The following is a 12,798-nucleotide window of genomic DNA, read 5'->3' as shown; positions in this document are numbered from 1 at the left end:
AACAGGAAGAGATCTGGAAACCAAAGGTTGAGGGGACCTGCATGTTCAGCCTGGAGGAGAGAAACAGGAGAGGTGACTATCTGAGCATTTGAAAGGTTGTCACATGGAAGATGGAACAGAGCCTGTTGGGTTGGGTTTTTATTTTATTTTTTGGTTCAGGGGGGCAGGACTAGAAGTGGGGGGTTCAAGAATGGAAAGTTCGGCCAAATGTTAAGAGTCATTTCTTGACACTTAAGCGCTGTCCGGCAGTGGGGCCGGCTACCTCGGAGGGTGGTGGACTGTCCTCCTGTGGAGATATTTCAGCAGGGCCATCCTCTGGACACGCTCCAGCCTCTCAAGATCCTTCTTAAACTGTGGTGCCGGAACTGGACACGGGGTCCCCGTTGCAGTCCAACCCAAGCAGAGGAGAGAGGGTCCAACGCCTTCCCTTGATCTGTGGACACAAGCTGGTATTCATCTGTGTTTGTTGTCCGGCCGTGTGGGTAAAACCATGGAGCTGGTGCCCTGAGGGGGCTGATGTGGGGGCGGAGGGGTGGGGGTGGCATCTGCTGGAAATAGGCAGAGCCAGAGCGGAGGGGGGGGGCCTTGGTGCCTGGCAGGCCAAGCCAAGGGCACCCGCTCTGCCTGCCTCCCTTCTCCAACGGGTCTTCCACGAGAGCAGGCAGGACCGCACCCCACCCGTTTGCAAGGGCACGCAAGGAGCGAGTGAGAAGCTGAGAGGCCGAAGCCAAGGCGTAGCCGGCCAGATCAGCGCGCAGTGGCCAAGGCTAAAAATAGCCCTAATTAAGTTATTGGGAGAACAAACCTCTCTTTTGTGGCCACATAAATCTCCATTACCCGTTACACTGAGAGGACCATAAAAGAAAATTTACGGCCAGGCAGACGTGTGGCTGTGTCACCTCCCTCGAGGAGACCTCCTCCTGCTCCCCAGGAGGAAAAAGGCCTCGGTCGGCCCGGGGTTCCCAACGATGTCTACGGAAGGGGTGCCCTTTCCCACCTGGGCATCTTTGGGGATCCCCCCCTCGGGCAGGACTGACTGGGGGACCGAGCAGGAGGCTGGGCCAGAAAGGAGGAGGCCCAAAAAGCCAGCCGGGGGGGGGGGAGAGACAGCCACCAGAGGGGACGCTGACCGGGGTTGGCAAGACCGCTGGAAAACCCCGGCCGGCCTTTCCTTCCTTCCGCCAGCCAAACTTTCCCTCCAAACCTTCCCAATTAAATACAAACGCTTCTAAATGTCCAGGGTTATTATTGGCCTGGACCGTCCAACCGGGCTGGGCCAGGAGGCTATCCATGGTCTTGCAGTAATTATGAACAACACTGTGTGTGTTTGTGCGCGCGTATGCGCACGCACCTGTCCGCAATATCCCTCCTGTCTTCCCACTCCAGATCTCGGAGGGTGGATGCTTTGTTTCCGCCCCCCCCTCCAGAGTGTTGTGGGGACATGGGGGGGTGGGGTGGGGAGGGGGGGAAGCTGGGCCAAAAGCTGGCCCGAGCCCAGCCCGGGCTGCCCTTCAAGCCAGGCCGCCTGGAAGAAAGCAAGAAGGAGCAGCCTTTGTGTGCCTCCTCCGAGGCTGCCAGCCAAGCACATTCTCCGCATCGCATGCGATGGAACAACGCAGGCCGTCCCGGAGAACGGCAGCTCGTTTGTTCCTAGATGCCATTTAGGAAGACAGTCCCGGAGGCTGTGAGGGAGGCCGCCCACCAGAGACCCTCACGCTGGGGCTGGTCGATGCTGGATGGTGGGACCGTCCCTGTCGAGAGCACCCAAGGGTGCAGCTAGACACCCCCCCGTCTCCTCCTCTTCCTCCTCCTCCTCCTCCTCCTCTAGAGGTTTTGCTTCCACATGGACCTGAGTTCTCCCCCGAACCCACAAGGTCTGCCAGGAGGGGGGTCGGCCCTTCCCAGCCCAGCCTGTTGCCCAGCGTAAAAGCCCGCTTCCTTAGTGCCAAGGAGGGCCACGTAGAAAGGCCAACGTTACCTCCTGGGTTCGACCACCGGGGCCGAGCCACCTCTGGGGGTGCTTGGTCTTGGCAGGCGGCCAAGGAAGGGTGTTGTGGGAAGGGAGAGAAGCGAGGCCTGGAGAGAGCTTGGCCTTGCTGGGACAGCCGTCCATCAGGCCAGCTGGGAAGCCGCCAGGGAGGCTCCGGGCCCAGTGGGGAAGCCACCAGAGAGCTCTCCATCCGGTCTCGTCTTTCTGCGCCCCGGATCTCCCCTAGGAGCCTGGTCACGGGTTCAAGAGAGGCTTCCCTAAAACCTCCTCCTGATTGTTCCTCCAGGAGCCTTCGTTTTCTGCCCACGGAGACCCCCTTCCTTAGTGAACTTCTTGCCATGCTCGTTGCGGTGCGTTGCAAAGTTCAGCGGGCACTAAAACCTGCCAAACAATTCATTCCCGGCTGCAAAGTGAAAGAGAGGCAGCCTAATCACTATTAATATTAGTTATAGCTATTGATTTCCACTTTGCGGGATTGATTTTCAGTCCTTGGGCCACGTTTATGAGCCTCTTTGCTGAAGATGCATCTGGGGGAGGGGGCCCGCACGGCTCTTTGAGTGCCTTGGACCCGCCCCAAGGCCAGCGGTTAGGGTCAGGGTCAGTCGGAGGAGGAGGAGAAGGGAGTCTCACCTGGCGCTTGGTCAGGAGACTCAGGATCTCTCCTGCATGCTCTCCGCCTGTTTGCAACTCAGAGGGGAAAAGGGGTCACTCTGGTGGATGGACATTTCCTAGCAGGGAAGCAGTGGGGTGGGGGACGGACGCCCTTTCCTTCTCGTCACCCTCTGGACATGCCAGACCCCAAAACCTTTGGGCATCACCATGTCACTCAACTGAACGCAGGCCTAGCTCCCTCAAGCTCCCTGGCCAGCTTGAGCCGGCTTCCTTTTGCTAATGTACAACAGAGGGCCGCATCGCTTCCTGGGTGTCGTAGTTCTTTGGGAGGCGCCATCTGTAGAACCTAAAGGACAGTGGAACTACCACTCCCAGCATGCACTAGGACCGCTTTCTTCTTTTAACAGGCTGGATGGTCAGATTTTGGATAAGATTCAGGATGTGCCCTCCAGATTCCTTTGCTTTACTTAAATGGGTTCAAGAAGCAATAGTTTGTGAGAGCAATCCTATAGTAGGACTTCAGTTCCACCCGCTGGAGGGGTGCTACAGGATCTGGTGGAAGTCCTGTGGAACTGGCAGAACTGGCGGTCCGAGTGGCCAGAGAGAGGAACAGGACGGCAGGACTTCCGACACTTCGTTTTAGTAGGAGTGTAAAAAGCCATGGTCCCCCCGCCTTGGTTGGGACCCACTGGTGTAGAGACATGGAACTGCTAGTGGAAGCGCAAGCGGAGTGGAAAATACAGCGGCCGAGCAGCGGAAGAAAAGGCCAGGAAATCGTGGTTGGAAGGTGGGCACAAGCAGAGGACGCGGTGATCTCCAGAGGCCCTGAAGAGTTGCCTCGGAAGTCGGCCCTTGCTGTTCTCAGCCTCCCTTTCTCCCTTTTCCAAAGGTTCCTCTCTTCTTGCTGAAGGTTCATTGGCAACGGAGTGCGTGCTATAAATTATCTGAAGCTGGCTTTGAAATACAATGTCTTTTATAGTGCCATAAAGTAATTATGCTCCAGACAACAAACACGCGGACGGAGGAGAAATGACATATTCCTATGCTTAAAGGATGATTTCATTAAAAGGCCTCTTTTTTTCTTCATTCCGGGGCCCCTCATGGCCTGGGTCAGCCCCCAACTGCTAAGTGGGGCAGCTTGTTCTAGGGACCCATCGCCTGCCTTTGAAACAGCTACTCTCTTCTTCGAAAGAGAAGGGCGGGGGGCGGGCTCGGGTGGGGTGGGGGGCTCCCGCCTTTGGTTTTTCGCCTTTCAGAAAACCTTCCTGCCTCTCCCGGCAGAGGTCTTTGGGAAGGGGGGGGATCCCCAGCATCGGAGGCAGCGTTCCTGCAGCCAGCCGCCACCATCTCACCTTATTTCCATGGCTTCCTCTTTATAGAGCTAGCATGGCATCTTGTGGCTGAGAGTTCCAGAGGCCAGTGGCCTTCTGACTATCCACCCGTGGCTCAGCGTCCCTGCCTTCTGCCTCCTACAAGCAAATGGCCACAAAACTTCACTCAAAGCAACGGGGATGGTGGTGGTTATTCCCTGCCGCACGGCCACCACCTAAATAATCCGCACCACGGTGCCATTTTATTCTCACAACCTCCCTGCAAGGGAGGCCGGAGTGAAAGACAGGCGCTTGCCAAGCCCATATCCTCCCCACTGAAGTGAAAAGAAAAGAGGAAGAACGATGAGCCTCGAAGCTACTGTCAGGTCAGCTTGGCTCCAGAAGAAAAATCCCGGAGGGTCGGTCCATGAGCCCAGCAGATCCCTTCCAGAGCAGCGCGGCGGCTGATGCCTTTCCCTGCCAGCACGGAGAAATGTGAAACGCTGGCCCGCTCAGAGAGCAGGCGCTCAAGCCAGCCAATCAGCCTCCTGCCATCCGGTCCTCCTCCCGGTTCCACTTTGGTTCAGTAACAGCCTGCAGAGGAGTGGGAAAGGGGGGGGGCCCTACACGGTCAGTGCAGAAGGGGTCCAACCGAAACGCATAGAGGCCAGTCACACTGGACCCCGGGCTCCAAGAGGCCGGAAAGGTTAAGGCGAGCAAAAGCAGGCCTCGAATGGCTGCAGACGCCAGGGCCCAGCGTGACCTTTGGCAGCGGGTGGGTGGGCGGGCGGGCAAGGTGGGAGCCTGGCATGGGACAGCCGGCCATCACAGAGCCGGAGGGAGATGGGCGCAAGAGCCTCCAGCCGCAGAGGGGTTGGCACATTCCTCCTGAAGGCCAGCTGTCCCTGGGGCTAGCCTAGTCCCACAGGTCAGTTCATGCCCTGTGACCTGGCCAGACCTGCCCACCTGGGTACGGTGGAGGACCCTCTCCCTCCTGTTGCCTGCATGCAAAGACCTTCAGCTGCCCCTCTGCTCAGCCGCTGCAGGGGAGCACCGCCTGGCCCTCTGTGTATGTGTGTGTGTGTGTGCGTGCGTGCGCGCGCGCACGTGTGTGTGTGTGTGTGTGTGTGTGTGTGTGTGTGTGTGTCCCGATGGCTGCTGGGGTGGAGGGCAGGGAGGGGAGGCTCCTTCTCTGCTCAGTCTGGTTGAGTGGACAGACCCTTCACTGTGCTGGAGCTTGGGAAAGTTACCTTTTTGGACTACAATGCCCACAATCCCCCAGCCAGTGTGGTCTGCCCCACTGCAAGCTGAGTGGTGCCAGAAAGCAGGGGAGGGAGCTTGGAGTTCAAAGGAGAATTAAAGCAGAAGCAGAAGGAAGGTGCCTGAGTGAGGCCAGGCTCCCCGCCCACCCCTCCGGTTGAAGGCCAAAAAATCTCAGGGCCCCTTCCGGAGCGTCCCAGCCCTGCTGTTGTTGTGGCTGTGGGTGTTCCAAAAAGCCCCATCGTGACTACCCTGGAGGGGAAACAGGTCCCTGAGGGGCAGGCAAGGGCGGCCCCCTCCATCCCAAGGAGTCAGGGCTAATGAACGCCCCCCCCACCGGACGACCTCCCTGGCCAAGGACCCCCTTGTGATCAGGGTGGGCAGAGGTGGCTTCTTGGATATCCCCCCCCCAGCTCAGTCCTTCCCCTCGGCCTGCTTTTTAAATCTCTCCCTCTCTTGGAAGGGCTCCAGCTGGTAACGCTTAGGGCTGGTGGGTTCTGTTTCCAATCCTGACCCCCCACCCCACCCCTGTCTCCCACCCCCTAACCCCTGACAGGCCGTGGAGTGAGCCCGCAAGGGCGTGCAGAGGGCCCCCACCCTCCCTGGGAGGAAAGGCTCTTAATGGGTTGCAGCCCCTTCCTCTCCCGTCCACCCTGGTTTCCTGGCCTTCGGCTGACCTCCCTCCTCTCCCAAAAGTGGGGTTCAAAGAGGCGGCCTTGAACCCCAGCTGGTTGTTGCTCTGCTTTGGCCTCTTCTGCTTCTGGAGGTCAAGCGCCCGCCTGCTGGGGTTGTGTGTGTGTGGGGGGGGGAAATAAGGACTCATTTGGCAAAACTGATAACTGGGGAAAGTGGAGATTAATTTAGGGGTCATGGAGGGGTGGGGTGGGCTGACGGTTGCAAAAAGAAAGCACCCCAAGGCATGCAGTTCTTGGTGGGGATGATGCCAGACTCCGTTCTTTGGTCTGCCTTTATGCTGCGGTGTGTGTGTGTGGGGGAGAGATGATGGCAGGGTGGACGTTCTCCAAGCACCTCCTTGGCGAGCCAACAGGGATGATGATGTCATGGGCCAGATCTTTTTTTTTTTTTTTGAAGAAATGATTTAATGTGAATCGAAATTTATTGGGCTGAAGAGGTGCCAAAGATTTTCCTTCTTGTTTAAAGGATGATTAAATGAGATCTCCCTAGCAGATATCCATGGCAACAAATGGCTGATTAGATGTCACCAGCTCTTGGTTGTTTAGACGGAAGCAGGGAAATGCTCCGGATCCGGGCAAATGGTGGCAGATCATCGTTGCCATAGGAATTGCCCGCCGTTCTACACATGCGTCCTCTTCGGAGAACGAATGTTCTCCAACACTTATCGTTCTAGACCGGGGGGTTCTTGGACTACCACTCCCAGAAATCCTGGCCAGCAGAGGTGGTGGCGAAGCCTCCTGGGAGTTGTAGTCCGAGACCATTGGAGGACCCAAGGCCAATCCAGAGCCTCCAGGGCAGGGCCACAGGCTTTAGGATTCCCAAAGACGGGCACCTTCCGCCCCTTCGTGATGCCAGGGAGGAGACAGAATCCGCCCTTCCCCCTCGCATTGTGCCCCAGACCCCCCGGCTCTGCCCTTGCCTCAAAAGGGTGGTACAACAGAGGCAGCTGCCCAAAGACCTCCTGGGGGGGACTGTCTGGGGGCAGGAGGTGTGCTCATGTGTGCAGATGGGGAGCCTCCAAGGAGATCTGCGTGACCAACGTCAAGCTGATGGATGATTCAGTTTTACTCGCCTGATTTTGGACGTCCGTCTCAGGCTCCTTGTTTCAGGGAAGCTGGAGCGCAGGTGGGCGGATGCCCATCTGAGGAAAAGGGTCCCTTTGTCTCCCTTGGGCGGGTGCAAAAGAAGGCGAAGGGGAGAGCAAACACAGCCCTCCCCACACATGGGGGGGGGTGAACAGAACTAAGCTGGAAAGACCAGCCTGCGCTGTTGATCCTTTAGGCGATGGAGGCCCAGCCGTGGCGGCCACACGCCTTGATGTCTTTCCTATTATTTTCGGGTTCTTCCACTGTTGCCCGGAGGCCGGTTCCTGCTAGAAGCAGAGCTAACGCGATAACAATCTCATTTGTCTGGACTTGAACACCTACCTATTGGGAGCGACCGCGTCCTGATGGCCCATTCATTTCCCCGCTAAGACTGGCTGTTCTTCGCTTATTGGGTTGCTTCCACTTTGCCTGCTTTTTTTGGTCTGAAACGGTTGCTATCTGCTCACTCCCTTTTCATGGGGATATTAACGGAAAATCCCCCGGCTTCTTGTCACTGGGTAGCTGAATCCTGGGTTTCCTCTGTTGCCCCATTCATTCATTTATTCCACTGTTAGTTACTCTGGGCAGGTAAGAAACAAATAAAATAAATACAAATTTTATAACAGTAAAGATAAATTATTATTTTAAAAAAGAGCAAAACCAGCCAATAAAATAGGCTAAAAGCAATTACACTGATGTTTATCAGCAGAATATCAGGAAGAAGAGAAAAAGTGTGTGAGCTTTATCTCAGTCTCAACAAACCTCCTTTGGGACGCACTGTCTGGCTCTTCTGCAATTAAAAAAAGAAGTGATAACTCTAGATCCAGGGTTCCTAATCTTCAAGTAAGCCAGATGTTCTTGGACTACAACTCCCAGAAACCCCAGGCAGCACAGATATAAGGAAGGCTTCTGGGAGTTGCAGTCCAGGAACACATGGTTGCCCAAGGTGGGGAACTCCTGCTCTAGATGTGTCTAGGAGAAGAGAAGTGACCTTTACTCACAGTTATCCTCTTCAGTTACAATCAGGAGAAACCCTAGGCTTCTGGCACAGAGAAAGAATCCATGCTCTATGCGTCTTGAAAGGTGGGGTGAGGAAAAAGAGAGCCAAAAAACAGCAACAAAGGAACCTGAAAACAAGGCAGAAAAAGGGACAGGATCCAATGACAGAAGTGGGGAAAAGCTCTGCCAACTTAATGAGTGGCAAGTAGTAAAACAGCAGAGCAGGGTCCCTTCCACTGAACACTCAACGTCAAGGCATGCCCGATCACAGTTTTCTCAACATCTTCTGACACCAGACTGGGAGATTTTCACCTGCTGCCCACCCACGAATGTCATCACGCCCTTGGCCTCTCCCTCGCAGAAGGCGACCGAGGAGGCCTTCTATCAGTTGCTGCCCGCGGAGCCCAGCTCACCAGAGGCTGACGTGATCCCCTACTCAATCTCCGTGCGTGCAGGGGCCGAGCTTTCAATGAAAAGGCAGAGCGGGGAGGTTAAAACCACCCCATGGGTCTGGGTTTCAGCCTGAACAAGGGTGGCAGGCATGGACCACAACGGCAAGCCAAGCGGGGCTCATGGGAGCGGCAGTCCTCTTTTGCAGAGGAAAAGAGAGACGTTGCACATGCCGTATAGCTCACTCTCTCTCCCTCCTCCACCACCACCATCCCCCAGGCAGATCAACCTTAATAAGCCTCTGACGAAGCCTTCAAGAAGATTCTCTGTTTTTATTTTTATTTTTTGATGTTTTGTGGAACTTGCCTCTTTGGCTGCTGTTTGTTACGCAGTACATTCTGCACACATCTGTCAGAGTCACATGGATCCTCCCTCCCTCTCCCCCCCCCCATCTCTTCCTAAAGACATCTATGCCCTCATTTCTAGCTATGTTGCGATTTCTCACTTACTTTCCTTTCCAGGATAACCTGTCGCTCATCGGTCGCCTGCAAGAGCGCATCCGTCCGGGATGTGCCAAAGTCATTCCCCCCCCCCCAAATCCACTCTGAACCCAACAAGATGACGCACAGATGAGGGTCCCTGGGATCAGCCCCAGTTAGCAATCGGGCGGCCACCCTAGTTAAATCATCTTGTGCCTCACGGCACGGTGGTGGTTAAACTGCAGTCCTGCAGCCAAAACTCTGCTCACGATCCGGGTTCAATCCCAGGAAGCCGGCTTGAGGTTGAATCTGTCTTCCATTCTCCCAAGGTCAGTAAAACGAGTACCCAGCTCGCAGGGGAGGTGTGTGTGTGTGTGTGTTAATGTGTAGCCTGCATAATTAAACTGTAAACTGCCCAGAGAGTGTGTTAGGCGCTATGGGATGGTCTGTAAGCAGCGTAGTGTACTTTGCTTTTTATTTCAATGGGCAAAGTGACACCTGGTGGATGGGGGGGGAGTTGTCTAGGTGGCAATTAGGGGATCTGTCATGGAGAGGGAAACCAGGACCCCTCCCTCCCTGGCTGCAGTTCTGAGAGACACCCCTCCTTTGGTGCAGCTCTTTTCATTGGGGGGAAATGTCCTCTCTCTTCCCCCACCCACCCACCGGAAAGCAAATCCCATCCTCAGGGCTGCGGCCAGAGAGGAAGAGGTGAAATGGCCCTTCTCCATCGGCCGGCCGGAGTGAGGCTTGTTTGGCCCTCGTGTCTTCTTGTGGGGGAGTCTCCCTCCCTCCCTCCCTCTCTGTACTACCTTCTTCCCCCCCCCCAACTGCCCACCTGCCCGACAGCCCACCATCCCCCTCCATCCATCTGTGGCTGTCTACCTCTCCTCTCCTCGCCACTCGGCGAATCCAAAGTAAGAGCTTCGGATTGATTGCATCCGACAGCTCCGATTCCTCCCCTGACGGTTTGCTGCCTCCTTGATCAAGAGAGGCAGCAACTGAAAGAAAAACAACACGCGGGGCCTCTGCGGCCTCTCCAGGCGCGCCAGAGAGAGATGCTCTCCTTACAAGACCTCTGAGGCTGAAGTCTAAAAACAGGGGATCGGCTTCCCTGGCGGGGTTGGGGCCAAGGGAGATGGGGGGGGTCCTGTTTCTTTTTAGGATGGGGTGGAAGAGGGGATCCTGGCAGGAGAAGAAGAAGAAGAAGCAACTTCTCTTTCGGGAACAGACAAGCCATCTTTGCAGGCAGGCCCTCGCTCTTTGGGGCACAACACCCCCCCCCCCCAAATAATGCCTGAAAAAGAAGGATGGAAGACGAGGCACCAGTTGAGAGGCAGAGGAAAGTAGATCTCTTAAAAATCCATCACTGAGGCCCAAATCCAACTGTCAGTGGCTGACTCTGAACGTGATCATGTTTTGGACTTCTGTTTCCCAGTAATCACATCACGTCTGGTGGAAATGTGGTCCGTACGGGACTCTTTTTTTTTTTGCTCCAGCTGTTTTCCTCCTGCTTTTTAGGGCCAGGACCCACGAACACCCTTCTTCTCTTCCCATTGGGCATCTCATGGAGCAGCGCCTGGTCAAAGCAGGTTTCCAGGTGTTTCCAAGCCCTAAAAGTCCTACCTGGCCAGAGGGATGAGAAGGAGACGAAGGTGAACAGAGCAGAAAAGGATGAAATCCAAAGAGAAAAGTCACCGCCCACCTCCATCCTTAGAAACAAGGCAGATTCCCCTCCTTCTCTACACTGCCGCTGCCGCCCCCCCCCCCTTTTTCCGGCACTGAGGTTGCTGAATTGCATGTCACTCCCGCACTCTGACAAGTGGGCGACCTTCTTCTGAAGGACACGGAAAGAGCCAGCCCTGTCAGGAAAGCACTCTGCCTCCATCCTTCTCAGCAGAATCAGCAGGCAGGGTGTTAAGATGCTAAAAGGACAGGGTGGGGGTGGGGGGAGGACAAGGCACCCGGAGCAGGGGAGGCCCTTGAAGCCTGGCTGGATGAATTCGGGGGGGGGGGGGGGAGGAGAGCAGCCGGGAGGCCCTTGGCAAACACCCAATGGAAGGACAGGCCCAGCTGGGTCACCTTCGGCGGGCAGAGTGTCCCTCTTTGGGTTACCTGGTCTTTACCAGCAGACTGCAGAGGCCTCCTCCCGCTACTGTGGTGACGGAAAACAAGCTTCTGGAAACTGGAGCAGGAAGGCGGCCAAAAGGAAATCTACTGCTGAGAGCCAAAGAATCGGGGGGGGGGGGGCTGGAGGGACATCAAGTCCGACCCACCCTCCTCAAGGCCGGAACCCAAATCAAAGCAGATCGGAGAGAGGGTTGGGCCCGTTTTCTCTTGAAGCCCTCCCACATGGGAGCGCCCGCCCGCCTCCCAAGGGCTTCCGTAGTCGTACTGCTCAAACAGTTAGGAAGTTTTTCCTGATATTCATCCTCAATCTGGCTTCCTGTCCTGTGAGCCCATGATGACGTGTGTCCTGCACTCTGGGATGACGGAGGACAGATCCTGCGCCCCCCCCCCCTCTGTATCACAGCCTTTCAAATCTTTGAAGGGTGCTCTCCTATTTTATCCCCTGTGTCTTCTTTTCTCATGACCTACCTCCAGATTGGGAGGCCTGCCTTGAGCAGGGGGTTGGGCTTGATGGCCTTCGAGGGGCCCCCTCCCAAGTCCATCATTCTAGGATTCTGTCCCTGTTCAACAAGGTCACCCTGTTGTTTCCAGGCCCTTGGTTGAGCCCCTGAAGGTCTTCCGGAACTTCCTGTCTTCCAAGGTACGAACTCTCTCTCTCTCTCTCTCTGTGAGTGGCCCTCGTGCCCCCTCCCATGGCAACTGACCGTGAGAGCAGCTGCTGGAAAAGGCTCTTTATTTGAGGAACAGAACTTCTGAAGGGCCAGCAGAGCCATGAAGATAAAACTGGTCATTCGGGGTCCTCCGGCGCCCACTTCATTCACCCAGTCTTTGCTTGGGAGGGGGGAGAGAAGCATCACCAGGTGCATGGACAGCCTCTTGATGACAGGGTGCCCATCTTGACTGGTAGAGCCGCCTTGGGAATCTTTTTAAGAAGAAAGGTGGGATGAAATATATTTTAAATCAACAAATAAAGGCGTTTGCAGGTGTAGGGTTTCCCCTCCTCCAAGCCTAAATGCGCTTCATTGTTTTGATGTGCACCAAAGAGACCGATGCGCTGTTTTTCTGTGAGACGCTGTGCACGGAAAGGATGCTAACCTGCAGCTTTGCTCTCCAGAAAAGTTCCTGCAGACATTCCTGCTCCAGACCCCGACGTTTGAGCACCCCTGGACTAAAGGGATCTCGCAGTCCCCCTTCTTTGCCTGTCTGTCTCTTTCTCTCTCACACACACAAACATACACACATACGCATAAGGCCAGGTGAAAGGAGGAAGCCCGGTCCGGACTAGCTGAAAACTTGCGGCCAGACCCCCCCCCCTCTCTCCTGCAGCGACGCTCCCCGGCTCGGCTCGCTCGCTCGCCTGTCTGGGCAGGATGTCAAGGCGTGCTTTAGACTGGAATTATTTTAAGCCCGGGACTCACTGGGGACCGAAACAAAGGCCGCGCTTTAGCTACTGAAGCCCTTCTGTGAGGCGGCTTTTGATGCACAAACAGCTTAAGTGAAAAACTGGAGGGGGGGCGGGGAGGGCGGGCGGCGGCTTGCAAGCGGACCATGACCTCGGCGATTCTGGGAGGACTGTAGCAGCCCTGCCTCCCCCCCCTCCGGTTCCTAGGAGAGGAAGGCTTCCACCTTATCACGTTCTTCATCGTCATCATCATCATCATCATCACCGCTTCATGCACGGCTGCGTGTTTGCTTGTCCCCAGTCGTCTAACTCCAGCGCAAGGGGGCCGAAGGAGGCGAGGGCGCAGCCGAAGCGAGAGAGGGGCCCTTGGCGAGGCACAGAAGCCCGGGCTCAGCCAGGATCCGGCTTGAGGTCTCCTTCAAGGGTAGTCCGGGGGCAAGGGGGGGGC

The sequence above is a fragment of the Pogona vitticeps genome, chromosome ZW-PAR, assembly GCF_051106095.1.
Source record: "Pogona vitticeps strain Pit_001003342236 chromosome ZW-PAR, PviZW2.1, whole genome shotgun sequence".
NCBI classification, from domain to species: domain Eukaryota; kingdom Metazoa; phylum Chordata; class Lepidosauria; order Squamata; family Agamidae; genus Pogona; species Pogona vitticeps.
Note: the sequence above shows the minus strand (reverse complement) of the source record.